General features: G+C 47.9%; 1 protein-coding gene across 2 annotated transcripts in view; it reads left to right on the top strand.

The window, feature by feature from the left end:
• Positions 1-24,621, top strand: part of LOC147737854 (uncharacterized) — a 94,062-nt gene that overhangs the window by 61,260 nt on the left and 8,181 nt on the right. The gene's annotated exons all lie outside the window — the stretch shown is intronic.

Below are 24,621 nucleotides of genomic sequence, written 5' to 3'. Positions count from 1 at the left end.
GTGAAGAGGACAAAAGGTGTTGCTACATCCTCAAGAATCAAAACTTACGATGACAGCTTTCGGTTTCCTTCGACCGGCCTCCTGGCCTGAGCCGGCAGATATTTTCCAACTTGGCCTGTCTTTGATGCTGTGTTGGCATCCTGCACCCGGGCGTCCCCGTACCACTGGTGGTGTGGTGTTGTCCTGGTGCTGCCTTGGGCCATGTCCAGTGTTGGCCTCAACCCCCAGAGACTAGTTCCCCCAAGCCGCTGTTACTTACCTGTAAGCAGCCTCTGTCCGATTGCGCCAGTCCCCCTTAGTTTGTATTGGGTTTCCAACCTTGAACTTGCACCTGCACCTGGGCGCCCACGTGCCGCTGGTGGTGCACTGTTGGTTCTGAACTGAACCTTGTCCAATACTAACCTTTACTTCCGAAAAATGGTCTTGTAAGGAGATGTTCCCTGTATGTATGTTGAATGTTTTCTTCACCCCATAGGTTAACATTGCAAAGTCTGGAAATTGCACTAATTGTCCACTTTTTATTTTGAACAGAATTTCTATTGCAAAACGTATTTACTCTAGATGAAATTCTGCGGTTCCACAAAATAAATGTAACCAAGTGTCATTTTATAAATTGGTCTCAAATTTATTCATGAGTGTGTGTTATTTATTGCCACTTTGTGTACAACAAATGCTTAACACTACCCTCGGATACGTCTAACTGCTCCCCCACACTACCACAAAATACCATTAGTATTATGTACTTTAGCCTCTGTAAAACCTCTGGGGATCCACTGGACTCTCTGCACACTAAACCTCTTTTTGGCATAGTATAGTGAGAGCCGACTCCCCACGCTCAGGTACTCACACTCAGACATAGACAGACAGACACACACACTCTCTCTCTCACACACATTTTCACACATACCCTCCTTACCTCACACAAGAACCATATGTTTAGCTTCTAAATGACACCTTCAACTAGGACCATTAGTAAATAGGTTCATGCAGAATGCAGAAGATCCTACGAGTAAGGATATCTGTACAGTCATCCCCGTGACAGGAAAGAAGAAACGGAAATAAATAAATAAAATGCTTTAGGAGGCTGAGCACTCTTAAACTAAGAAATGAATGAAAGATAAACCAGGAATAGAGAGAAACAGAAAAAGAAATAAGAAACAGAAAAAAGATTAAAATAAAGATAGTAAAAACAAGGGAAATAGAAAGTACGAAAGAAAGAAATGAGGCTCCCATGTATTATATTCAGTCGTACTTGTCTGAGTAACCCGGCCAGCGAACTCTAAATCAGGCTCTTGACACTTTGCAATGTTGCTGCTGTTAACTGTGCACCATTACTTCCTCAGAAGTCACAGGCAGGAGACACCTGGTCGCCTGTAACATACTTTTTATAATTACAAGGGTGTGACAACACCACATAACACTGCATAAACAACAAGTGCAGATTAAACCGCAGGATTCAAATAACCCCCCCACACACACCGTAAGATTAAACCACACAAGCCTCAGTAACAGGTAGATAATACAAAGACTGATGGACATAATGAAGCAGACCTAGAGATACAAGCATAGCACAGAAAAGAAAAAGGTCTTGATTTAGAGTTTGATGAGCAGGGTACTCCTTCACAAGCAGTGGAGTATCCTGTCCAACAAACGGATGGTTTGCCTGATCTAGTGCAAGTCAGGTGGATTGTCATGTGTCCAGCCTTTCTTGGGTGCCGTCGGTGTAAATACATCGGACGGCCATTCCTTTTCAGATCACGCAGTCTGAAGTATTTTTCTTTTATTCAGGACCACCAGGGAATACTTGGCAGTCGTGATGAGAATTTCTTTTTAAATGAACCCCTCTTCCTGGGGGAAAATTAATCAGGGAGAAAGTTCCAAGGGTGTGAGGGTGATTAGTTACTGGTTTTTAAAAACAAACTCCAGCTTTGGAAGCTTGTTTTTGAAAAACACAAAAGTTGGTGAATAGTCGCCTGAAACATGGCAGCCGCTCACCACCCCTGCGGTGCCATCAGAGGAGCCACCATGGCTGCTGCTCCTCTGAAGGGACAGAGAGCGCCACAGGGCCAGCAGAAATCTCTAACAAGTCGTGTGACCCTTTGGACTTTAAATCAAACCCATAGCCTTGACAAATGACAAATAGAGTAGTGGAGAAAATAGAGAGTTAATTAGAATGCTGCCTATATGTGATTTCTTGTATGTGAATAAGTAAATGACAATGCGCTGCTGTGTTCCTTACCTTAACGATGCCTTTTTAAAAACAAATCTGCTATATAAGTCGCATTGGTTTATCTCTGCAATGTCAGCTTAACAAGTTACTGGTTATGTTATATCATGTCATACTGGAAAAAGATAAAAATCAAAAAAAAGAATTGTTGTCTAGAAAACATAAAAGGACCAAACTTCAGCTTGACAAAGCAAGCGAGTTTCAGTCCCGCCTATATGTTCAATCCAGTTCCGGGGCCACGGGATAGGCGAGGGCTACTGGATTGAGGTCACTTTCCTTTGATATTACAAGACCTGTCCTAGTAAGGCTGTACAAACTGACCAAGTAAATCCTTATCTGAAAGAAACAGGTTAGTGTTAGATTCCTTTCCTTAGAATATCCCCAGGCGTAAGGCGGGATCTGGAAAGTTTTCTTCAGCAGTACCCCTGCACATCGCTAAGCGTCGTCTGCGGCTCCGCGTCCGTCGTCGGCGTCATGATCGTCAGGATGACGTCGTCGGAGTACTTAGACGCCGCTCTCGCGCGCTGACGTCAGTTCTTCCTTTTTCCACGCCAGCATGCGCAGATCCGGGAAGAGCAGTACTCTAGTCATTTTTTGACAAACTTTTTGATCTGTTTTGATCACTTTTTCGAGTCGACTTCGACTCGCAGTGCCAATAGGGATGCCTGGGTTTAAGCCTCGTGACACCTGTCACCGCCTGATGTCGGTGACCGACCCACACCGTCGGTGCCATTACTGCCTCGGGCCCGACCACGATGATAAGTCGTGCCCCGAATGCCGGGCCTTGACCTCGAAGGCTAAACGAGAGCGGTCCTGTAAGCTGCTCGAGCTCCTGTAGTCGGCTCCATGCCGCTGTAGGTCCCGGTCGAGGAGGAAGTCGAGGGACTGGTCGCGGAGCCGCAGTCATCGCCCCTCGTCGAGTTACCACTACTCGTCGGGCTCCAAGTCCTCCAGTAAGTCGAGGCATTCGAAAAAGAAGTCGAAGAGACATCATCGCTCTTCTGACTCCCCCCGACGCTCGCGTGACGCGGTCTGGGGTTCGGGCGACACCCTCCGCGTGGCTCCACCAGAGCCGTAGGCGCCACGTCCAGCTTCATACCCGCGGTCCCTGGGCTGCATGCGACGTCAGAGGAGATACATGATTTCATTGTGGCCATGAGGACACACTTCCCTCCGTCGGACTCTGTCGAGGCACCTTCGGGTCCCGCGGATCCGACTGGGGGACCTAGCAGGCAGGTGGCTCTGGCGCCGTCAGGTGCTTCGGCCCCGGTGCCGTCGTCGACTCTGGTCCCGATGCCGCAGGCATTCCCGAATCCGCGTCGTCACCAGTCGACCTCACGACTCCTCCGCTGGCGCCGACCCCGAGGGTGTCGCTCCCGGTGCCGTCTTCGGACAACACCATCCACGGTTTCAGCCCCGGTCCGGGTGCGATACCGGAGCGGTGCCGTCTTCGGCACCGATGGGTGACCAATTCACCTACAACCCGACTCCATAATTTTTGCCTGGTTTCTGGTTCCCAAGAAGGACAAAGGAGGCCTACGTCCTATCTTGTACCTCCGGAACTTCAACAGCTTCCTCCGGAAGGAGAAGTTCAAGATGCTGACATTGGCTCAGGTCTTAGCTGCCCTAGACCCTGGAGACTGGATGTTGGCGTTGGAGTGGCAGGACGCGTATTTCCACATCCCCGTCCTGCCGGCCCACCGGCGCTACCTGCAGTTCACGGTAGGCCACAAGCACTTTTAGTTTACCGTGCTTTTCTTCGGCCTTACCAGCGCCCCTCGGGTGTTCACAAAAGTGATGGCAGTGGTCGCAGCTCATCTGCGCAGATCAGGGGTTCCAGTCTTCCCTATCTCGACAACTGGTTGTTGAAGGTGGCTCGCCATAGACAGTCGTCTCCCACCTTCAGACTACGGCCGACCTCCTGCACCTGCTGGGGTTCTCCATCAACATACCGAAGTCACACCTGTGCCCCTCTCAGAAGCTCCTCTACATCGGCGCAGTTTCGGGTTTATCCCCTGAACAGCGGGTTCGGGATATTCAGGCTCTGATTCCAATCTTTCAGCCTTTATCCCGGGTCTCGGTCAGGTTGACGCTGCGGCTCCTGGGGCTGATAGCCTCCTGCATCTTACTGGTCCATCACGCCAGGTGGCGGATGCGGGCTCTGCAGTGGGACCTGAAGTTTCAGTGAGCACAGCATCAGGGCAACCTGTCTGACCACGTCCTGATCTCGGAGGGCACTGCGAGACAGTTGCAGTGGAGGCTCACGGACCGCGATTGGGTCAGCGGCGGATCCCTCTCCCTTATTCAACCGGAGCACGTAGTGGTGACGGATGCATCCCTCCTGGGATGGGCGGGCCACATGGGAGAGGAGGAGATCAGATGCCTCTGGTCTCCGGCGGAGTCCCGGCTTCATTCAACCTTCTGGAGCAGTGGGCGATCCGGCTTGCACTGAAGGCATTCCTTTCCTCTCTCCGGGGTAGTGTAGTGCAGGTGTTCACGGACAACACCACCGCCATGTGGTTCTGCAACAAACAGGGCAGGGTCGTGGACCCTTTGTCAGGAGGCTCTGCGCCTCTGGACATGGCTGGAACGCTAAGGCATCACCCTGGTGCTTTAACACCTGGCAGGTTCCCTTAACGCCAGGGCGGACAAACTCAGCCGTCGGTGCATGATGGATCACGAATGTCGTCTGAACTCGGCGCAAGGTCTCTTTCGGCAGTGGGGAGAGCTTTGGTTAGATCTATTCGCCACCGAAGAGAACGTGCGATATCATCCGTCCTGCGTGTTGGAATTTCCAAGACGGCACTCGCTCGGAGGCGCTTTTCGTCTGAGTGGCGCTGCTGTCTGTTGTACGCCTTACCGCCTATACCACTTCTGCCCACAGTGCTGAAGAAGATCAGGCGAGACCGAGCCCAAGTCATCCTTGTGGCTCCGGACTGGGCACGAAGATACTGGTATCCCGAGCTACTCAGCATGTCAGTCGATCCCCCGTTTCGTCTGACTCTTCAGGAGGACCTTCTGTTGCAGCAGCAGGGGACTGTCCTCCACCCGTACCTGTCCAGTCTCCACCTACATGCGTGGAGATTGAGCGTCGACAGTTGAGGCCATTTGACTTGATTCCTGAAGTCTGTAATGTGATTCTGGCAGCCTGGCGTCGCTCCACAAAATCAGTATACGCCTGCAGGTGGAACAATGTTGTGGCTTGGTGCACAGCAAAGGCTGTGGATCTACTTTCTGCCCCCTTTCATAGGTTCTCCTCTTCCTTCTTTCTCTTGCACAACAGGGCTCTACTCTGGGCACTATCAAAGGCTACCTCTCTGCCTTTTCAGTCTTCTTGAGGCTTCCTGATCAGCCTTCTCTTTTCAAGTCCCCAGTTGTAAATAGGTTCTTGAAAGGCATTACTCACATGTTCCCTCCTGTTCCTTTCGTGATGCCTCAGTGGGACTTGACCCTTGTTCTAACCTATTTGATCTGTGCTCCTTTCGAACCACTTCACAATTGCTCTCTTCATCTTCTGACTCTTAAAACTGCATTCCTGGTTGCCATCACCTCTGCCAGGAGAGTGAGTGAGCTCCAGGCTCTATCTTCTAAGCTTCCTTTCCTCTCTGTCCATCCGGACAAAGTTGTTTTGAGAACTCGTCCTTCTTTCCTGCCCAAGGTGGTTGCAACCTTTCATATCGGGCAGTCTATCAGCTTGCCCACCTTCTTTCCGCCTCCGCATCCCTCGAAAGAGGAAGAGAGGCTCCACCATCTGTACCCAAAACGTGCTCTCTCGTTCTTTCTAGAACGCACACGCCAGTTCTGGGTGGACGACCGGCTCTTTGTTGGTTACGTGGGCGCTAAGAAGGGGCGGGCGGTGCACAAGCGAACCATCTCACGGTGAGTCGTGTTGTGCACCAAGGTCTGTTACTCCTTGGCAAAAAAGGAGCCTCCTGTTGGGCTGAGGGCCCATTCCACTCGGGCCACGGCCGCTACTATTGCCTTGGTCGGGGGGTACCCTTACAGGACATGTCAGGCAGCTACTTGGTACTCACTGCTCACGATTGCTAAGCACTACTGCCTGGACAACCAAGTCCGGAGAGATGGCTTTTTCGGCTGTTCTGTTCTCCGGGACTTTCTGGTGTGATATTGGTTCGCAGACCCACCACCGTGGTTGGTATTGCTGGGGTATCTATTCTAAGGTAAGGAATCTAACACTAACCTGTTTCTTTCAGATGCACAAGTTACTTACCTTTGGTAACGATATATCTGTAAGAAACAGTAGTTAGTGTTAGATTCCTTACCGCCCCACCCATACTCCCCGTTCTGCGAACGAATATCTAGGGTTAAGGACATCCCTTTCAGGGCCAGAGTTTTATGGCACCAGTGTCGGTTTCTATCATGGCTCTGCATTCCTGGCACGGAAAGCTATGTACAGAACTGACGTCAGCACGCGAGGGCAGCGTCTAAGTACTCCGACGTCATCCCGGCGATCACGATGCCAACGACGAATGCAGAGCCGCAGACGATGCCTAGCGACGCGCAGGGGTACTGCTGACGAAAGCTTTCCGGATCCAGCCTGACGCCTGGGGATATTCTAAGGTACGGAATCTAACACTAACTACTGTTTCTTACAGATATATCGTTACCGAAGGTAAGTAACTTGTGCTTTTGTACTTGACTCTCAAGTTAGCGAGGGCGAGCAGTCACATAATTCTCAGCTTTGTAATGACGGCTGCTTAAACTCAGAGCTCAACATTAGATCAACAGACTCGATTGAATAAAGGACCTTCACACTGCTTATATTGCCAAGACACATGTACTTTTTAAAATTCTTTTCATTGAACTAGTGCTCAATCGATCGTGTTGACACCGAAAATACGGTGCACATTAGTGAGAGTGCTAAGACCAAAAAGGCAAAGTCTGCAAATATGGAGTGAGTAACATAGCTTGGCTTGTCCTGATACTCCCTGGCCAAATCCCACTACATAAAACTAGATCGCAAAGATGTTACATATTTAACTTTCACTACTTCATGGCGCGTCACATGGCCCGGTAGCTCTACCATCCCTCCCATATCTTTTACCATTTACAAGGGCAGCCCCTGCTGGAATACACCCTGTGTCCACCCGTTGACACCAATCAAGATCTGCTTCCCAATCCTCCACCCTGGGGGGGGGGAGAGCTGGCTCCCCAACCGCTGCAATATTACGCTTGCCAACCGCCGAAGCCAGGGCGAGTCATATTCTGCTAAAACTATGCCATGTCACCTCACTTGTGATATTCAGGAGGTGCCATTTGACCCCCATGGGGATCGCTAGTCCCATGACCTGGGACATTATTCTCATGATCTCTACCCAGTAGCATTGAATTACCGGACAACTCCACACCACATTAAAAAAGCCCCCCCCCCCCACATTCCCTTACACAGAGAGGTGGACGCCCATCCTATTCGGTGCAACAAAGCTCTGGAATAGTAGGTCCTATGTAGGATCTGTAGTTAAATTAGACCAAAACGAGTTCTAATTGCCACCTCCCTGGCACCCTGAATGGCTTCAACCCAATCGCCATCGCCAAGTGTGCCTACATCCCTCTGCCACACAGCTCTCCGCGTCCCCAAGGGATCTAGAGAACTGTGGATCAACTTCCTATAGATGGTTGAGATTGCTTTTTCAGTCAGGGGATTAGTTAGTAGCTGGTCCTCCAGTGGGGATGCATCAGGCAACTGCCCCCCTTCCCGGATGTGACCTTGCAGAGCGTGATCCACCTGCAAATGTCAGAACCGTTTTTAGTCACCTAATTTATACTTTTGTTGTAGGATCGTGAAGGACACAAGCACCTGTCCCCTCCACACATCGCCCGGCCGTTCTAAGGTAATCAATCCCCATTTTGTGAAGCCCTGCAATCCTCCCACTGCACTTAAGAGATCACCATCATACAGTGGAGTAATTGCAGTCAGCTTACCTTCTCAGCCTAAATTCTTGGTAGCCTCTCTCCACACCCTTACCAATGTTTGGGTATGGGTAGGTAGGGTGCCCTCAAGCTTTCTTCGATAGAGCACCGGGGTGGGGTAACCTCTCTTGCCCATGGCCAATCTATCTACCCGGTAAGCAGGATCCTTACCCAGTTGTTGACTGCCATCAGCTGCGTGTCCCAGTAATACTTGAGAATGCTCCGGACCGCCAGTCCACCTTAATGAACTCCCCTCTGCAGCTTACTCAGTGTGAAGTGCCACCATCCCACAACAGCAGCCAAAGTTCTCAGACTACCTTTTGAAAGAAAATCTCTGGTGGGATCCTAAAGGACGTTTTTTGCACGATGTACTAGAGGCCCTGGAGGGTGATCACTTAAAATAGGGCGACTGGCCCAGTAAGGAGAGCGGAAGTGCCCACTAGTGTGGGGCATCCATGCGAAGCCGATCTAATTTTGGGAAGACGTTCCTGTCTGTGGCTCTCTTGTAATAAACACGCCCAATATTTAAAGCCATGTAGTGCCACCCGAACTGTGCACCTAGAGTGCAGCCGCAAGGTCCCTGCCACCAGCAGGAATATTAAGGACTTCTTCCAATTGATCTTATATCCTGAATAATCTCTAAATATATGAAAAATGTGTAGGATTCGTTCACTCAAGTAGGCTGATTATGTGTCCTGTAGCAAAACGTCAGTGTAGAGGGAGATTCTCTCCTCCCACTCCTGATCAACTGGAGTACCCCATATGAGAGGTCCTGGCGAACCCACGCACGTGTGAAGAGTATAGGAGACAAGGAACATCCCTGTCGGACGGCAAAGACTCGGGAGACTGTATTATTGACGCGCATGCACGCTAGAGGGGCCGCATACGAGAGCTTGACAACAGCACCACTGGTTCAGCAAAGGAATTCCCTGTTGCATTTGGTACTCCATTAAGGTGTCGGGAGATTTAAGCGCCTTCCCTGGTGTGACATAAAGACCGATTGATCAGGATGATCCACTGTTGAAATTACTGTCCGCAGGCAGATCGCCAGGGCCTACGCAAGGACCTTAGTCTCAAAATTAGGCAGGGAGGTAGGTCTATAAGACCCACACACGCCGCCACCATGGGTGGAGTAAGAAGTGTTTTGTTATTTTTAATTTTTTTTAATTTTTACATTTTCAAAAACCTTTATTGTGTCAAGACAGTTTCATACAGGCAGTAAAATCGTACAGCTAATCAATTGATTTTAGCATTGGTGACATAAAGCCCAATAAGCAGAGTACAGTGCATAGGTACATGTCATGATTATTTAGGAACTACTTCAGTTACAATAAAGGGTAGCCAGTGGTATCATCACACATCAGCTGTACGTGTGTAACTGTCATGCCGTGCTATTGCATGCCGAGCCCTTTCGTGTACATGTGTAGTTAGGGACTGACCTCTCGGGAGGGGATCTGTAAAGGAGGTTCACATATGTTCCCACGGAATTCGTTCCATTTACCCCATATTCTGGTCCATTTCTTGGGACAGCCCCTGTGCGTGTAAACCGCCCTCTCAGCCACCATCGCAATATCCATGTCTCGTTCCCATTGGTATTGCACCGTTACAACGCAACTTTTACAACGCACTACCATTACATCGCAACTTTTACAACGCAAATACCATTACATTGCATGCCATTACAACGCATGTCATTACATAGCAGATACTATTACAATGCATGCCATTACATCGTAAGTATAGGTAAGTATATTATTTGTATTTAATTTTATTTTACATTATTTTATTAATTTCATTGATATTAAAAATAAAATATTAATATATTATTTAAGTAATTTTGGGGTATTTTTAGGTTTTAGGGCTGGGTTTGGTTTTTGGGGTACAGGGGTATTTTTAGGTTTTAGGGCTGGGTTTGGTTTTTGGGGTACAGGGGTATTTTTAGGTTTTAGGGCTGGGTTTGGTTTTTGGTGTACAGGGGTATTTTTAGGGTTTAGGGCTGGGTTTGGTTTTTGGGGTACAGGGGTATTTTTAGGTGTAAGGGCTGGGTTTGGTTTTTGGGGTACAGGGGTATTTTTAGGTTTTAGGGCTGGGTTTGGTTTTTGGGGTACAGGGGTATTTTTAGGTTTTAGGGCTGGGTTTGGTTTTTGGGGTACAGGGGTAGTTTTAGGTTTTAGGGCTGGGTTTGGTTTTTGGGGTACAGGGGTATTTTTATGTTTTAGGGCTGGGTTTGGTTTTTGGGGTACAGGGGTATTTTTAGGTTTTAGGGCTGGGTTTGGTTTTTGGGGTACAGGGGTATTAGGTTTTAGGGCTAGGTTTGGTTTTTGGGGTACAGGGGTATTTTTAGGTTTTAGGGCTGGGTTTGGTTTTTGGGGTACAGGGGTATTTTTAGGTTTTAGGGCTAGGTTTGGTTTTTGGGGTACAGGGGTATTTTTAGGTTTTAGGGCTGTGTTTGGTTTTTGGGGTACAGGGGTATTTTTAGGTTTTAGGGCTGGGTTTGGTTTTTGGGGTACAGGGGTATGTTTAGGTTTTAGGGCTGGGTTTGGTTTTTGGGGTACAGGGATATTTTTAGGTTTTTTGGGCTGGGTTTGGTGTTTGGGGTACAGGGGTATTTTTAGGTTTTAGGGCTGGGTTTGGTTTTTGGGGAAAAGGGGTATTTTTAGGTTTTAGGGCTGGGTTTGGTTTTTGGGGTACAAGGGTATTTTTAGGTTTTAGGGCTGGGTTTGGTTTTTGGTGTACAGGGGTATTTTTAGATTTTACGGCTGGGTTTGGTTTTTGGGGTACAGGGGTATTTTTAGGTTTTAGGGCTGGGTTTGGTTTTTGGGGTACAGGGTTTTTTTTAGGTTTTAGGGCTGGGTTTGGTTTTTGGGGTACATGGGTATTTTTAGGTTTTAGGGCTAGGTTTGGTTTTTGGGGTACAGGGGTATTACGACTTAAAATAAATTAAATTAATTAAATTAATTTAATTAAATTAAATGTAATTAAATTAATTACAATATTTACAATTAAAAAATAATTGAATTACATTACTTAAATTAAATTAAATTAATTACTTTTTTATTTATTTTATTTATTATAATTAAATAATATTATTTACAATTTTTAAATAAATAAAATTTCTTTAATTATATTAAATTAAATTATATTAAGTAATATTTAAATTTTATTTAAATTATTTTTATTGTAATAAATTACATTATATTATTTGCTATTTATAAATTAATTATATTTCATTAATTATATTATATGAAATATATTAAATTAATTACAATTTTATTTTTAATTAAATTACTATAATTAAATTAAATTAAATTAATTACTGTTTTAAAAATGTTTAAATTATATTTATTAATATACATTAATTAAATTAACTTTATTAAATTTTTATAAAAAAGATATACTTACCTATACTTACGATGTAATGGCATGCGTTGTAATAGTATCTGCTATGTAATGACATGCGTTGTAATGGCATGCATTGTAATGGTACCTGCGTTGTAACGGTCTGCGTTGTAACGGTCTGCGTTGTAAAATAACGCGTTGTAACGTCATAGATCCGTTCCCATTGTGTACGTGTAGGTGTTATCGCTGAGCCCCAGTATTTTGCTATGTTTCGCTTCGCGATTGTCGCCCCCAATGTAGCCCAGTTCTGTAAGGCTAGGTTTAAGTCGGTGGGCTACCAGATATTGAGGAGGCAACACCTGGGATCACAGGGAACTTCTGTCGCAGGGATTCCGTGCTCAGACAGAACTGTGCATAGAGGCTTGGAACCTCAGTGAATTAGGATGTCCCAAAACTCACCTTAGTACCCAAAAATCCCCTACCAGACTAGCTACAGTGTCTCATTGGTCATCATAAACTCCCAATGCTTAGACAAACCAGAACATGAACTTAGTACACATCAGGTAACGTGGAACACATGAACACTCTTTCGTTATACAATAATTTCAATCCAGAACAAGGAGTAAAAGAGGACACGTGCATATTTGAAATGTTTATTCACTAATGCAGTGCTCTCAAGCGCAGTATCTTAGCTAATACAAGCAAACATATTATAAGAAACAAAAGTAATCAACATAGTCACTAGTCCATATAACACAAACGGTGCAAGCATAGTATTATGCTAAAATGAATAGGGTTTAACAAAACCTAATTATCACCCTCCCTAGCTAGTATATTATATTATATCTAAGAAGGTCTCTTGTGGGTTTTAGCAGAGCGGCCCCATACCTCAAGATCCTAGTGGTAAAGTATCACATCATCAGCAACCAGCTTTCTGCATGCGAAGCACCATCAAGTGTGTGTTATGCTCTTGTGCAAAGCAATATAAAACGTGCCTAAAGCCAGAACTTGGCTGCAGCTGCATGTATGTTATGTCTAGGGACGTGCGAAGATCAGTGCGCATAACAACTACTGTGTTGAGATATCCTTGAAGGTTTCAGCACTCACTGTACAGACATAGCTCTCCAAGCAAGGCTGATATCAGTGTAACAACATATTATTCTCGTATGAACCGAAAACATTTTACTAGGCTCAAAGCTAAAGCAGCAGATGTGTGTCGTGTGCAAAAAGCAACAGAAAGGAAAAATGGCGTTTAAACTCACAAAAAGCTCATGCTAACTTAACACAGTAATCAGGCTACATCAATCCACATATCACTTCTGCTCCTCCCACCTCTGAAAGTATCGCTAATACTCTTGATCAATAGCGGTTTATGATAGGGCATTCCCATATTATATGGTAAAATGTTCCAATACCTCCACACCCTCTGAGGCAAAGGTGATCTTGTGTGTGTCCCAGTTTAAATATCGTGGTGCGAGGATATTATGTTCGGTGTAATATTTTCAGTTGAATGAGTTTAAGTCGGGATGGGATTCACTGCCTCTCGGGCTGATGCTCGGGCGTCCATCCAATCAGATTCCTCGATATCTCCCAATTCAGTCTCCCATTTTCCCTTTAGTGCTATCAGGGGGTCTGGTTGATTATTGATCAGTTTCTTGTATGTGTAGGAGGTTGCCTTTTTTTCCATGTAGTCCGTGAGGAGCCTATCCTCCAGAGGGGAGGATTCCACCAATTTGGTCTCTGGGGGAATTGCACTTTGTAATGCGTGTCGTATCTGTATGTAACGGAATCGTTCCGAGTCTGCCATCTTATACCTCGCTTGCAACTTTTCAAATGATATTATCTCTCCATTCGCCCATAGGTCGCCTATTTTAGAGATACCAATTAGGTCCCATTCTTTGAATCCCTTTGTGTTCGCCATTATGTCCAGTTTTCTCGTGTCCCAGAGGGGAGTGACTTGTGTCAACACTCCCTCCCATCCCAAGGCCCTCTGTGCGGCGTGCCATATTTTAATCGTGTGTGCCGTTGGTCCTGTAAGTCCTTCCTGTTTTCCGTAGGTGTAAAGCGCCCTCATCAGTCAGTCTGCCGGCAGGAGGCTCCGGTCCAACCTGTATGCTGGTTCGTCCTGTGGGACGTGCAACCATTGATTTATTGTCATCAGTTGTGATGCCCAGTAGTAGAGTTTAACATTCGGTAGAGCAATACCACTGTCATACCAACTCCGGACCAGTTTGTGTTGTGCTATCTGGGGAGGTTTACCGTCCCACAATAGGGTTGTTACTTCTGCTTCAATGGATTTGAAATACCTAGGGGGGACAGGAAATGGGGTATTTTGTAGGGCATATAGGAATCTCGGAAGGGCTAGCATTTTAAATAGTCCAGCTTTACCCAGGAGCGTCAGCGGGGGGGATCTCCAGTGTTCCAGGGGCCTCATTAAATTTTCTTCCATGAATATGGACTCTGATGGGGTAACATATATTCCTAAGTACTTGAAATCTCTGGTCACGATCTGCAGTTCGCATCCCGCCGGGATTTTGGGTGTAGGCCCGTGCAATACATAGAGTAGCGATTTCGTCCAGTTAATAGTGTAGCCGGATACTTTCCCGTATGCAGTGAAAATGTCTAGTAGGAACACTAATGATCTTGCCGGGATGTTAAATATACGAACACGTCGTCCGCATATAGCGAGATACGATCCTTCCAGTCCTCCTCCCATCTCATTCCATGAATGGAGACGTCATGCCTGATCCATGCAGCGAGCAGTACCAGCACCTGGGCGAATAGCAGCTGCGACAGTGGATACCCCTTCCTAGTTTGAATTCTCTTGATATTCTTCCGTTTGCTACTACTTGCGCGGGGGGTTCCGTTTATAAAAGCTGTATCCATGCACAGAATTTCGGGCCAAGTCCCAACTTCCGAAGTACCACAAAGAGGAACGCCATTCCACTAAATCGAAGGCCATAGTGGCGTCCAAGGAAAGGATGGCTGCATCTTTCTGTATCTCTGGTGTACGGGCCATAACGGCATACACCCTCCGTAGATTAAGGGAGGTGTTACGTCCCGGCATGAACCCTGATTGGTCCGGGTAAACCAAGTCCTTGAGGTGTGGCTGTAGTTGGAGTGCCAACGCTTTGGCCAGTATTTTGGCTTCCGTATTCATTAGCGATATTGGGTGGTAAGAGGCTGCCAAATGCGCAGGTTTGCCCGGTTTGTGCACTGCCACAATTGTGGCTATTCGCTGATCCCGTGGCAGCATGTCATCCTCCAGGCAGTCATTGTACATGTTAAGTAAGTGAGGTGTGATCAGACCCGCCACTTTTTTGTACAGCTCTAATGGTAGCCCGTTTGGACCAATTGCTTTCCCTGTGTTGAGTGCCGCCAGTGCCCGCCCCAACTCTTCCGACGAGAGGTCAGCATCTAGGTCTTCCCTGGCTTCCGGAGAAAGCGTAGGCATCCTAATGTCCTGCAAGAAATGTGTATTGTCCTCTATTGTGGTTAGCCTCCCGAGGTCCTGAAATGCTTGCCTGTGAAGTGTGGGGGGAACATAAACGGAGAGCACGTGATACAACCTACCTTCCCACTGCCCAGTTAGTACCGCAAATCGTCCCTGTGCATCAGTCCAAGTGTTCTTAATCATGAATGTGGAGCTCTTATGGACCAGGATTCCCACCCCTCTAGAGCCAGACGTGAACTCAGCGTGAGCTACCATTTTAAAGCCCATCTATCTAGGCCCTTGCATGTTGTTCCTGTCAAATGTGTTTCCTGGAGTAGAACAATCGAGGGCCCCTTACGCTTCAGGTACTGTAGGACCAGCCCTCGTTTAATCTTATGACCCAACCCATTCATGTCCCACGAAATTATGGACAAGGGGGGCCCGGCTGAAGTGGTAACTGAGTGTTGGTCTCCCGCCCCTCATGTGGTGTCACGTTGTGCTTGATATGTATATCCTATGGTCAGTGACTACTGTTGATACCTGCTGTACATGACCTGCCCTGTGTGCGCATAGATTGTATAGTTGACACGTAAACTTGTTCCTTGAAATAACGTAACATATTAAACGTAAACATTGTAACAGTTGCTTCAAGAATCCTTGGCCCCTAATCCCAAACCCTGCCCTCCCCCCCATCGGATCTGTGACTGTCCCCATCTCCAATTGCTCATTATGGCCCCCGATAAACAATTGTAGTCCCTGAAGAAAGTAGTCATTGTTCACCAGAGACCAAAACAAACCGAAACTTATCGCTATCAAAATCCCCACCCCCCACCCTGCCTCCCTGCCCGGCGGATACAGAACCATTCACCACCCCCAACTGAGCAGAGTGCTTACTTCCCAGAACAAAATGTAGTGTTCGTGAGGGTGAGACTACTGTGACTGTTATAGCCTCCTTCCCACCCATCAATGTCCATGCAGCGCTACCAACATCACGGTAGGTCCTACCTGTTGGAGTCTGCATAACTTGCCTGTGTATCACGTCCTTAATTGACCCATTGTAAGGAAGGTCAATGTAACAGTACCCACCAGCCTGCGCTCACCGCCCAATCTCGGGCCGTGCCCATATCATAGTCTCCTACTGCGGTGTTGTGAAGCGTGGCAGCCTGTGAGGTCCTTAATCCTTAAAAAGCCAAGTCATAGCGTCGCTTCAGTGACGCAGTTTGTTGTGGGCTTCTGTCTTTTCCATTATCGGTTATTTTGTCTTTCTTCCCGGTTCCTGGGTTTCCCTGTCTGCCGCCAGCCTTCCAACCAGTCTTGCGCATCTTTGGGCGATTAAAAAAAACACGTTTTTCCCTCCGCTTCAACACGCAGCTTCGCTGGGAAGAGCATTGAGTATTTGAGTTCTCTAGAACGGAGTTCCCTTTTCACTTCCGTGAAATTTTGTCGTTGTTGTGCCACCGCTTACATGTAGTCTGGATAGAAGGTGACCTCTGCGTTGTCAATTTTGACTGGTGGAGCCATTCGAGCTGTCTGCAGGATGGCATCGCGGTCATGAAAGTTGAAGATCCTCGCTAAGATTGGATGCGGTGGTGCCCCTGGTTTTGGTTTCCCACCTGACACCAGGTTGGCACGTTCTACTGAGAAATAATTTGACAGGCCCTTCGGTTGCAGCTTAGTTTGGATCAAATCTTCTACGAATAGGTCCAACGCAGGGCCCCCTGTTGTTTCCGGTACACCCACCAGGCGTACGTTGTTGCGTCGTGAGCGGCCTTCCTGTTCGTCAAGTTTCGCCTTTAAAAGCAGATTGTCCAGTTTCTGCACTTTGTGTTTCAAGGCCGCCGTGTCGTCAGTTAGCCCCGATGTAGCCTTTTCCACCTCAATCAAACGGTCTGACAACTTAGAGAAGTCCGCCCTTATCAGGGAGATATCGGTGGAGATAGTCCCCATTGAAGTTTGCATTGTGTGCAATACCGCCATAACGTCACGATGATGTGCGTGGCGCTTCGTTCGGTTGACCATTCTAGGGTTCTTTTACATAGGCATATTTTTCCAAGCGCGTAGGCTGTTGCACCTTGGGCCCCCTGTCCGTCATGGTACTTGATCGCAGTGGACACGCACCCAAAAATTCGTGAAGACAGGAGAAAAGCCCTGTTTGCCAACTGTTCCTCGATGTGTTGTACTGTGTGTTCCTTGGTGACTCCGGGAACGCGTGTGGGCCTGCGTTGCGCTGGGCTGGTCCGCTGTGTAGAACCAGCGGCCTGTGGTACCTCCAGCTCCTGTCTTTCAGCTGTGGAACTGCTCCCTATAGCCCCCGCTAAGCTTGTGAGACAGCGCCGGGTATCTTCGCACAGTGCTATCTAGGGTATGCCCCTTAAAATGCCTGCTGGTGTCACTGATTTGCAGCTAGTGCTGCGTGTGGGGCAGGTTAGCGGGCTGATGTGCTCAGCGGCGGTAACAGAGAGGCCGGTGGTTCCATGATTAAGCCGCCATTTTGTGCCGCCGTACTGCGGCGTCCCCAGTCCACAGTCCCTGCCCGGTAACGTCGGGTTTTCACTCAGAGCCCCCTCGCTGCCTCCTCCAGCAGTCGCCAGTACCTTGTAGTCCAAGGACGTACTGTGCGCGCAGCCGCATCCGTTTTGGTTTTTGCCACCTTTATTCTGTGTCCAGGAGCAGTTCTTGTCGGGTCATCTGTATGCCGGGCCGCCGTGAAACTTTAGTTCCCGGCTTCCGTAGTGCTGTTAGGCCCCGGTTGCACTTTCTCGTAGCCGCTTGAGTTTTAGGAGTCTGGAGTAGCCGATTGCTTCACCGGGAACCGGAAGATCTCCCGTTTTTATACAGCCGTAGCAGCGCCTGCTGAATTCAGGATTATTGTGCGGATTGTCGGGGAAGGTGCCCTGCAGTCACGGAGCTCTGCTAGAACGCCGCAATCTTTCACGGCCGGTAGCCACGCCGGAAAGTGTTTTTTTTATTCGTTTTTTTTCTTTGTTCCTTGTTAGATTCATAATTACTTATCCCATGTTAGGATGAGTTTGTCCACGCTTTTTGGCTATTCCGCATACAACACCTCGGTGGAGCAACCTGGAGAAATTACCGTTACAGAAGGCCGTTGAGTTTTCTTTAGACCTAGCTGGCTTAGCAAAGTTGCATGATCGTCTTTTTTTTCTTTTTATCTCTCTCTCTAAGCTCCGGGGCACTTAGAAGCTGTATCTTTCATTTGGCTTATCTAATAAGAGGAGGAGCTGATTTATATTGATCAATGCACTTTGTCCTCCTGTTATAATTCTGTTGAGCTTTCTGATCCCCTGCGTGGGACCAAGTAATGATGTAATTTTTGCCTGCGTCCTGTGGAAAAAAAAATTAATAAACACATTTTTGACATAAATCAGATGGCAGGCCAAGGCTCCTCTGTGCTCCTCTGTGCTCTGCAGCAGCCACCGCACGAGCAGCACCAGCAGCGCTTTAGCACCGCAGATCGGGCAGCGGCCGTTCCTGCCTCCATCGCAGATCCGTAGAACTTAAAGCGCCCGTATAGCAGGACGCGGGTGAAGCGGGAACCGGTCACAAAACAAACCCAGGCAGTCGTCCCAGGCTCCGCTCCGCTTGCTCATCAACTCCTCCTCGGCTCGGCCCCTCGGCTCTAATCGATACGCTCTGCACTCAACACCGAATCACAGGCAGACAACAACTGTGAACACCAACAGAGGGAAGAATTGTGTGTTTCCCCCAGTTAGTGAAAAAAAACAGCATAAGTCTTGGCTGCGTCTGCTGCACCCAGAGTCTTATGTGTCTTTTCAGTCTAAGTTTTCTGTCTGGAAAAAGATTGTGTCCTGGTTTTCTGCACCCAGTAAATCCAGGTGCAGAAAAAGGTGGAATAAAATGAACACATGAAAGTAAGCCTTAATTTCATTGCCCTTGATTCACACTCTGGACCATAGTTGAGGGATAGGTCTAGGCCCGGGGTCTCCAACCGGTCGATCGGGAGCTACCGGTAGCTCGCGGAGACCCCGGGAGTAGCTCGTGTAGCCCTTTATGGGCTATTTACTTTTCTGGCTGCATTTGCCAGCCCTCACCCAAACCAGCCGCTCGGATTGGAGCTTAGCTGAGGGTTAGGGTGGGTGAAGAGGATGACGCTCCTCTCCTGGTGCTGCAGACTCTTCTTGTGAGAGTCTGACCCCTGTGACCTCATCGAGGGCAGAACGGCACGAAAAACAATGTAAACAGAGGGCAGAAGGGCACGAAAAACAAGTGGAAAACAAGTGAAACAGAGGGCAGAAGGGCACGAAAAATGAGGGAAGCAGAGGGCAGAAGGGCACGAAAAACAAGGGGAAAACGAGTGAAACAGAGGGCAGAAGGGCACGAAAAATGAGGGAAACAGAGGGCAGAAGGGAACGAAAAACAAGGGGAAACAGGGCAGAAGGGCACGAAAAATGAGGGAAACAGAGGGCAGAAGGGCACGAAAAACAAGGGGAAAACAAGTGAAACAGAGGGCAGAAGGGCACGAAAAACGAGGGAAACAGAGGGCAGAAGGGAACGAAAAACGAGGGGAAACAGAGGGCAGAAGGGCACGAAAAACAAGGGAAACAGGGCAGAAGGGCACAAAAAACAAGTGGAAAACGAATGAAACAGAGGGCAGAAGGGCATGAAAAACGAGGGAAACAGAGGGCAGAAGGGCACGAAAAACAAGTGGAAAACGAGTGAAACAGAGGGCAGAAGGGCACGAAAAACAAGGGAAACAGAGGGCAGAAGGGCACGAAAAACTAGGGAAACAGGGCAGAAGGGCACAAAAAACAAGTGGAAAACGAGGGCAGAAGGGCACGACAAACAAGGGAAACAGAGGGCAGAAGGGCACAAAAAACAAGGGGAAAACTATTGAAACAGAGGGCAGAAGGCCACAAAAAACAAGGGAAACAGGGCAGAAGGTCACGAAACACGAGGGAAACAGAGAGCAGAAGGGCACGAAAAACAAGTGTAAAACAAATGAAACAGAGGGCAGAAGGGCACGAAAAATGAGGGAAACAGAGTGCAGAAAGGCACGAAAAATGAGGGAAACAGAGGGCAGAAGGGCACGAAAAACAAGTGGAAAACGAATGAAACAGAGGGCAGAAGGGCACAAAAAACGAGGGAAACAGAGGGCAGAAAGTCACAAAAAACAAGTGGAAAACGAATGAAACAGAGGGCAGAAGGGCAGAAGGGCGCGAAAAACGACAAAAACAGAAGGCAGAAGGGCATGAAAAACAAGTGGAAAACGAGGGTAGAAGGGCACGACAAACGAGGGAAACAGAGGGCAGAAGGACACAAAAAACAAGGGGAAAACGGGTGAAACAGAGGGCAGAAGGCCACAAAAAACAAGGGAAACAGAGGGCAGAAGGGCACGAAACACGAAGGAAACAGAGGGCAGAAGGGCACGAAAAACGAGGGAAACAGAGTGCAGAAGGGCACAAACAAAAAACGAGGGAAACATAGGGCAGAAGGGCACAAAAAACAAGGGGAAAACGAGTGAAACAGAGAGCAGAAGGCCAAAAAAAACTAGTGAAACAGACAGCAGAAGGCCACAAAAAATGAGGTAAACAGAGGGCAGAAGGGCACAAAAAACTAGGGGAAAACAAGTGAAACAGAGGGCAGAAAGCCACAACAAATGAGGGAAACAAAGGGCAGAAGGGCACGAAAAACGAGGGAAACAGATGGCAGACGGGCACAAAACAAGCGGAAAATGAGTGAAACAGAGAGCAGAAGGCCACAGAAAACAAGGGAAACAGGGCAGAAGGGCCCAAAAAACAAGTGGAAACAGGGCAGAAGGCCACATAAAAAGAGGGAAACAGAAGGCAGAAGGCCACGGAAAACAAAGGGAAAACGAGTGCAACAGAGGACAGAAGGCCACAAAAAACGAGGGAAACAGAGGGCAGAAGGGCACGAAAAACGAGGGAAACAGGGCAGAAGGGCACAAAAAACGAGGGAAACAGAAGGCAAAAGGGCACAAAAAACAAGGGGGAAACGAGTGAAACAGAGGGCAGAAGGCCACAAAAAACGAGGGAAACAGAGGCAGAAGGGCAAGAAAAACGAGGGAAACAGAGGGCAGAAGGGCACAAAACAAGGGGAAAACGAGTGAAACAGAGAGCAGAAGGCCACAGAAAACAAGGGAAACAGGGCAGAAGGGCACGAAAAACAAGGGGAAAACAAGTGAAACAGAGGGCAGAAGGGCCAAAAAACAAGGGGAAAACGGGTGGAACAGAGGGCAAAAAAGCACAAAAACGAGGGAAACAGAGGGCAGAAGGGCACAAAAAAACAAGGGGAAAACGGTTGAACCAGAGGGCAGAAGGGCACAAAAACAAGGGGAAAACGGGTGGAACACAGGGCAGAAATGCACAAAAAACTAGGGAAACTGGGCAGAAGGGCACAAAAAACAAGGGGAAAACGAGTGAAATAGAGGGCAGAAGGCCACAAAAAATGAGGGAAACAGAGGGCAGAAAGGCACGAAAAACGAGGGAAACAAATGGCAGAAGGGCACAAAACAAGGGGAAAACGAGTGAAACAGAGAGCAGAAGGCCACAGAAAACAAGGGAAACAGGGCAGAAGGGCACAAAAAACAAGGGAAAACGAGTTAAACAGAGGGCAGAAGGCCACAAAAACAAGGGGAAAACGGGTGGAACAGAGGGCAGAAAGGCACAAAAAACGAGGAAACAGAGGGCAGAAGGGCACAAAACACGAGGCAAACAGAGGGCATAAGGGCACGAAAAACGAGGGAAACAGAGTGCAGAGGGCAGAACGGCACAAAAAACAAGGGTAAAACAAGTGAGACAGGGCAGATGGCCACAAAAAACAAGGAAAACAGAGGGCAGAAGGGCACAAAAAACAAGGGGAAAACGAGTGAAACAGAGATCAGAAGGCCACAAAAAACAAGGAAAACAGAGGGCAGAAGACGAGGTAAACAGAGGGCAGAAGGGCAGTAAAAACAAGTGGAAAACGAGTGAAACAGGGCAGAAGGCCACATAAAAAGAGGGAAACAGAAGGCAGAAGGGCACGGAAAACAAAGGGAAAACGAGTGCAACAGAGGACAGAAGGCCACAAAAAACGAGGGAAACAAGAGGGCAGAAGTGCATGAATAACGGGGGAAACAGGGCAGAAGGGCACAAAAAATGAGGGAAACAGAGGGCAGAAAGTCACAAAAAACAAGGGGAAAACAAGTGAAACAGAGGGCAGAAGGCCACAAAAAACGAGGGAAACAGAGGCAAAAGGGCACGAAAAACGAGGGAAACAGGGCAGAAGGGCACGAAAAACAAGTGGAAAACGAGTGAAACAGAGGGCAGAAGGCCACAAAAAATGAGGGAAACAGAGGGCAGAAAGGCACGAAAAATGAGGGAAACAGATGGCAGAAGGGCACAAAACAAGGGGAAAACGAGTGAAACAGAGAGCAGAAGGCCACAGAAAACAAGGGAAACAGGGCAGAAGGGCACAAAAAACAAGGGAAAACGAGTGAAACAGAGGGCAGAAGGCCACAAAAACAAGGGGAAAACGGGTGGAACAGAGGGCAGAAAGGCACAAAAAACGAGGGAAACAGAGGGCAGAAGGGCACGAAACACGAGGGAAACAGAGGGCATAAGGGCACGAAAAACGAGGGAAACAGAGTGCAGAAGGGCACAAACAAAAAACAAGGGAAACAGAGGGCAGAAGGGCACAAAACAAGGGGAAAACGAGTGAAACAGAGAGCAGAAGGCCACAAAAAAACAAGGGAAACAGAGGGCAGAACGGCACGAAAAACAAGTAGAAAACAAGTGAGACAGGGCAGATGGCCAAAAAAACGAGGGAAACAGAGGGCAGAAGAGCACAAAAAACAAGGAGGAAACGGGTGAAACAGAGAAGGGCACGAAAGACGAGGTAAACAGAGGGCAGAAGGGCACTAAAAACAAGTGGAAAACGAGTGAAACAGGGCAGAAGGCCACATAAAAAGAGGGCAGAAGGGCACGGAAAACAAAGGGAAAACGAGTGCAACAGAGGACAGAAGGCCAAGAAAAACCAGGGAAACAAGAGGGCAGAAGGGCATGAATAACGTGGGAAACAGGGCAGAAGGGCACAAAAAACGAGGGAAACAGAGGGCAGAAAGTCACAAAAAACAAGGGGAAAACGAGTGAAACAGAGGGCAAAAGGCCACAAAAAACGAGGGAAACAGAGGCAAAAGGGCACGAAAAACGAGGGAAACAGGGCAGAAGGGCACGAAAAACAAGTGGAAAACGAATGAAACAGAGGGCAGAAGGCCACAAAAAACAAGGGGAAAACGAGTGAAACAGAGGGCAGAAGGCCACAAAAAATGAGGGAAACAGAGGGCAGAAAGGCACGAAAAACGAGGGAAACAGATGGCAGAAGGGCACAAAACAAGGGGAAAACGTTTGAAACAGAGAGCAGAAGGCCACAGAAAACAAGGGAAACAGGGCAGAAGGGCACAAAAAACAAGGGAAAACGAGTGAAACAGAGGGCAGAAGGCCACAAAAACAAGGGGAAAACGGGTGGAATAGAGGGCAGAAAGGCACAAAAAACGAGGGAAACAGAGGGCAGAAGGGCACGAAACACAAGGGAAACAGAGGGCATAAGGGCACGAAAAACAAGAGAAACGAGTGCAGAAGGGCACAAACAAAAAACAAGGGAAACAGAGGGCAGAAGGGCACAAAACAAGGGGAAAACGAGTGAAACAGAGAGCAGAAGGCCACAAAAAACGAGGGAAACAGAGGGCAGAATGGCACAAAAAACAAGGGGAAAACAAGTGAGACAGGGCAGATGGCCACAAAAAACAAGGGAAACAGAGGGCAGAAGGGCACAAAAAACAAGGAAAACAGAGGGCAGAAGGGCACGGAAGATGAGGGAAACAGAGGGCAGAAGGGCACGAAAAGCAAGTGGGAAACGAGTGAAACAGGGCAGAAGGCAGAAGGGCACGGAAAACAAAGGGAAAACGAGTGCAACAGAGGACAGAAGGCCACAAAAAACGAGGGAAACAAGAGGGCAGAAGGGCACAAAAAACGGGGGAAACAGGGCAGAAGGGCACGAAAAACGAGGGAAACAGATGGCAGAAGGGCACAAAACAAGGGGAAAACGAGTAAAACAGAGAGCAGAAGGCCACAGAAAACAAGGGAAACAGGGCAGAAGGGCACGGAAAACAAGGGGAAAACGAGTGAAACAGAGGGCAGAAGGGCACAAAAATAAGGGGAAAACGGGTAGAACAGAGGGCAGAAAGGCACAAAAAACGAGGGAAACAGAGGGCAGAAGGGCACAAAAAACAAGGGGAAAACAAGTGAAACAGAGGGCAGAAGGGCACAAAAACATGGGGAAAACGGGTGGAACAGAGGGCAGAAAAGCACAAAAAACAAGGGGAAAACGAGTGAAACAGAGGGCAGAAGGGCACAAAAAACAAGGGGAAAACGAGTGAAACAGAGCAGAAGGCCAAAAAAACCAAGTGAAACAGAGAGCAGAAGGCCACAAAAAACGAGGGAAACAGAGGGCAGAAGGAAACAAAAAACAAGGGGAAAACGAGTGAAACAGTGGGCAGAAAGCCACAAAAAACAAGGGAAACAGAGGGCAGAAGGGCACAAAACAAGGGGAAAACGAGTGAAACAGAGAGCAGAAGGCCACAGAAAACAAGGGAAACAGAGCAGAAGGGCACAAAAAACAAGGGGAAAACGAGTGAAACAGAGGGCAGAAGGCCACA

Source organism: Lissotriton vulgaris, chromosome 1_1 (assembly GCF_964263255.1).
Source record: "Lissotriton vulgaris chromosome 1_1, aLisVul1.2, whole genome shotgun sequence".
Taxonomy (NCBI): Eukaryota; Metazoa; Chordata; class Amphibia; order Caudata; family Salamandridae; genus Lissotriton; species Lissotriton vulgaris.
Note: the sequence above shows the minus strand (reverse complement) of the source record. Positions and strands in the feature narration are given on the sequence as shown.